The 5000-nt window shown below is 37.1% G+C and overlaps 1 protein-coding gene and 1 long non-coding RNA gene across 8 annotated transcripts in view; both read left to right on the forward strand.

The window, feature by feature from the left end:
* The window catches only part of LOC115219553 (serine/threonine-protein kinase OSR1), a 249692-nt gene that overhangs the window by 149571 nt on the left and 95121 nt on the right, over positions 1 to 5000 (forward strand). The window lies entirely within an intron of this gene.
* The window catches only part of LOC118762655, an 18592-nt gene that overhangs the window by 5016 nt on the left and 8576 nt on the right, over positions 1 to 5000 (forward strand). The window lies entirely within an intron of this gene.

A 5000-nucleotide genomic window follows, 5' to 3' on the forward strand; every position in this document is an offset into this window, starting at 1 on the left:
AGACACTTGGGTTTCAGTTGCACAAGATGTCCTTGATTGTGTTGAGAATAAAAAAACTTTGCATTGGCCTCTGAGGAGGATTGCCAAGCCTTTGGCAAATTTGATGCGGATTCTCTGCTCAGTTTTCTCTGTCATTGTCAGTGTGGTGATCACAGGCTCACACCTTCCTTCCACCACTACTGTAAACAGTGGAAATGAACAGAACATAAAACTTAATGCACATATGCACAGCAGAGTTCAAGGTCCATCTGTGCCTAGCAGCTTTACTCTCTCTCTGTGCTTAGCTTTGTACTATGGCAACAGTCTGGATACTTATTGATCATATATTGGTATATATATATATATATATATATATTATATATATATATATATATATATATATATATATATAGTACCAAGCAATGAATAGGAATAACAAACTCTAGGTTAGTTAAAATATGTCTGTGAAATATTTAAATTCTAAGGCAATTCACTGCAGTACCATGGAGAAAAAATTCTCTCCTATGGTAAAAAGTGTAAAAACAGCATATTTTCCCAGTGCTTACTTCTAGTGGATTCCCAGAAATGTGCATTTCTGACTCTTTAGCCTTCCTCAATGGGAAACACTGAAAAAAGCTATCCTATGCAGATTCAAAACTAGCTCTGTTGCACCAGTGGACTGCTTGGTTGGGATAAAAATAACAGCATTGGCACCAAACAGTAATTAGGAATGAATGAAATTTCGGTTAGTTAAAATATGTTTGTGACATATTATAACTTCTAAAGGCAAATTCATTGCAGTTACCATGATGGATAGTAAGAGTAGTGGAGGTGGGCAATTCATTAGTGGGAGTTATAAATGCTAAGTGGCTTGTGGGAGGCATAGTGATGAATGCGTTGCTTAATTACAAAATATTTCAACATATAGAAGAGAGAATGAATGATGGGAGATGAGTAATGAAAGGATGGGTGATAAGGAAATGAGAGTATGACATATGAGGGAGCTGTTATAGACAGCACTAGAACATATTGAGCGGGAACCTCAAAAGTGCATGCTTGTGCATGCACACACATATGCACAGCTTCCAGTTTCAATCACTACAACTATTTTTAATGTCTGTTTTGCCATGCTTGCACAGGTGGGAAGGCTTCTCTAGTATTACATGCTGCCAAATATCTTGGTATTACGTCCTCTCCTCTGTGAGATCAGTTTTCACCACTTCCTCTGTTGTCTTCCTGGTTCTCCCTCTTTTGCAGGTTCCATCACCAGTACTCTCTACACAGTTGTTATCTCCATATGCATCACTCCCCCATACAAAGCACAGTCTTTTCTCTTATTACATCAGATTCTTCTTAAATCTAGTTTTCTTTTCAGCTCATTTATACTCCATTGTTCATGCACATGGACATAACACATCTAGTGGAGTATGTTTGCTTCATTTCTTGCTGATCTTCACAAATCCTCTGCATTCACAGTCTACTTCTCTTTATTGTGCAGCATCACAATTTATACATAAGTTACATGCAATTATTCTTTCATCCTGAAAGATAAATCCTTCATCGGCCTTCACTGCTTATTAGAATACCTTGGTAACAAAGGAACATTTGAGAAAATCTATTTACATTGTGCACTTTGTGTTTATTACCCCTGTGCACCTGCCATATTTAAAACCTGCTCTCTGTCTTCGTCTACCTATGATTTCACAGCACTCTTTGAAAGTTCATAGTTTACACTGGTACATTGTTTTGCATTGATATTGAAAGAATCCCTTTCTCTGAGGGAAGTAGAGTTTATTTTACTTTTTTTTTTTAGTAATACTTTCATCTTTGCTATATTTACTTTGAGGCCTTTTACTTCAAGGTTTTCTCCAACACATAGCACCCATGCCAGCATGGAAGGCAGATATTAAATGATGATTGTGTGATGGTACTTCTCCCATTCTACAACAGATCCATCTATAAGTATGTGGTCATCAGCATACCTGAGTTGCTATGACAGTCAATCTTATGTTCAATAGAAGGGAACCAACTTGAGCTGAGTTGACCCTATGTGCTAAATTTATCGTTGTACTCATTGGTGACTCTCCTTTTCCCTCTCTCTCATGTGCACTCATATCTAAGAATGTGTGTGTGTGTGTAGCCATTGCTTGATTATCTCCCATTACTGAATCCTTGTGTTTTACTATTTTATTCCTCATCATTGAAAGTTTTGCTTTGTTCAGTCTCTCTCTCTCTCTCTCTCTCTCTCTCTCTCTCTCGATCTGTCTTTATTTTTCTCTAACACATTAAGCACTTCTTTCATCTCTGTTTCCTTTTCTCTTTCCATCGCAGTTCTCTGATTCCTATTGTTCTAATTTCTGAAAACTTCTCTTACTGTTTCTGCCTCTCTCTCTCTCTCATATTATTACGACCTCTTATTTTATTTCAACTTCTTTCCCCTCTCTTTCATTGTTTGTCATTCCATTTTTAATTCCTTTTAGTTTAATGGAAGTTGAGTTTTGTGGGTGTGACTTCAAATTACATGGCCAAAAGTTGTTTACATTTTTATTAGCAATTTATAAAATAATACACCATCCGAGTGTGGCCGTTCGCCAGCCTCGTCTGGCACCTGTGTCGGTGGCACATAAAATCACCCACTACACTCTCGGAGTGGTTGGCGTTAGGAAGGGCATCCAGCTGTAGAAACACTGCCAGATCTGACTGGCCTGGTGCAGCCTTCGGGCTCCCCAGACTCCAGTTGAACCGTCCAACCCATGCTAGCATGGAAAGCGGACGTTAAATGAGGATGATGATGATGATGATGAATTGTAAGTTAAAAAGAAATTTAAAAAATATATGATTTTAAATACGAAAGTGCTAGATAAAAAAGATGCAAATGATTTTGCACTCTCTAATATGTATGCCAAAAGGTATGTGAGTGTAAACTTAAAGGAAAGAATAAAAAGAAAAATGAAACTGAATGAATAGGAAATAGAAAAAAAGACAATCTTTGCAAACAACAGCTATGTCAGAAGTTTCAAGTATGTCTGAGAGTTGAAGCCTGCCTTGGAGTTACAATCTCTCATTAATGAACTCTCACTGTCATTGCATAATTTGAAATAGTTCCTTTAACCATTTAATCAAAGCCAAACATTCTCCCACCAGTTTGTAGTTGACATATTCAATAATACGCAGTCTGAAAGATTATGCACAGCATTAAAACTCATTAGAAAAAGCCTAGAGCTGACTTTCATATGTGTTTATGATATGTAGTCAATAATAATGAAGAGAGAGAGGAGAGTTTGGTCTCTTGTATTCTTCTATCAAGTTTTACTGGTAGCTCTTGATACTCAAAAATGAACACCTAATGCCATGACATATCTTTGCCATTTTGGCCATCCAAAACACTTCATTACCTGTACCTGTTACTCCAAATAAAAAGAGATTTTTCTGAGCCAAACGTACATTCACTGGCAGGATCTCTCAGCCAGTGTTTTCTACTTAAAAAGGAGAAAGATGATGGATTTGATTACTAAATGCCAAATATTGGGACCATTCAGATGTTAAAGGTATAGTTTAGAATGGCAAATGAAAAATACTTACCATGTCCACAAATTGATTCCCTCATGTTAACAAAATTTCAAAATTCTGGTAGGGAAGAAGTGCTTTTCAATATTGTTAAAAGCTTTAAAACAACTGATGGTTCACAATCAAAACAAATTGGCAGGAATTTCCTTTGCATGGAAGGCAATGAATGCATTGACCGCTTATTAGTGATCTCAAATGGTTAAAGATGGTTGTCCATCTCACAGAAGAAGAGCACCAGAAGATAGATGTTCTAAAATGTAAATGCAAAGTCTTTCTTGGTGGAGAGTGTACAACCTAACATAGGTTAGCAGTTAGTGATTTCAGATTTAAACTAAAAAACCTCAAGGACCATCATGCATGGTAAACGATGAAAAGATTAGTGAGCTATTCCTGTTGTTGATAATAGATTTCTTCTCAGATTATATGATGATTGTGTGTATGAACTGTAGTGCCATATGGTAGTGAGACATGGGTGCTAAATGTAGAGGAAATGCTTAGACTAGAAAGAAATGAAGTTATCATGTTCTGTTGGATGTGAAGCATCAGTGTGTATGAATAATGGAGTAGAGTGTGTTGAGAGAAATGTGGAGCATAACAAGAATAAATTGTAGTATGCCAGGGAGCAGACTGTGCTGATATGGATATGTGAAGTGAATGGATGTGGACAGCTGTATAAAGATATGCCAGTCACTTAATATAGGCAAGGCTTTGGAAGTTGGAGATGCAGGAAGGCACGGGATATAATAGTGTAGGCTGATTTCAGGACTTGAATTCATGGAGATGACGACAAAGGATTGGAATGATTGGTAAATTGTGGTGCTTGAGGAAACCTGCATTGTCAGCTAAACTGGGCCTCTCAACCAATTTACTTCCCTACCACCCCTTCATCACATTATCAGTTATCCCTCTATCACATGCATAACTGAAATATTCTGCTGCTGTTATTAAATGAGAGCAGAATTGTATATTTCATCATCCTTTTCTGTAATACCAGTTATCTTTCTTATTACCCTGAACTACTTTACTTGATATCCATCCTTCATTGCTAGCATTTTCCATCTCCACATACATTTTTCTTTGATCAGGCTTCTGTGCTATTAAATTATCTCTCTCTCTTGCCTCAATTTCTTTCTCTTAACTTGTCCCACTCACTGTACATCTTTCACTTTCCCTATACATTACATATATCCTTCACCTTGCACTATTCAACCTACTCATCCACTTCATCACTTTCAGTACAGCCAGTCATCACCTACTCACTCCTACCTTCCCTCCAAATCCTATATCATTGACCACCCATCCACCTTTCTTCACCATTCACTGCATCCTCCCCTTAACTCATTCGGGAATTAAAGAACTGACTAGAAAGTGAGGTTCCTATTTTGAACATGTATTTTCAGAGCACTTCATAATATGGGTGGGTTGTTAATGTGTTTGTGAAATTTAATTATTAC

This window comes from Octopus sinensis, linkage group LG1, assembly GCF_006345805.1.
Source record: "Octopus sinensis linkage group LG1, ASM634580v1, whole genome shotgun sequence".
NCBI lineage: Eukaryota > Metazoa > Mollusca > Cephalopoda > Octopoda > Octopodidae > Octopus > Octopus sinensis.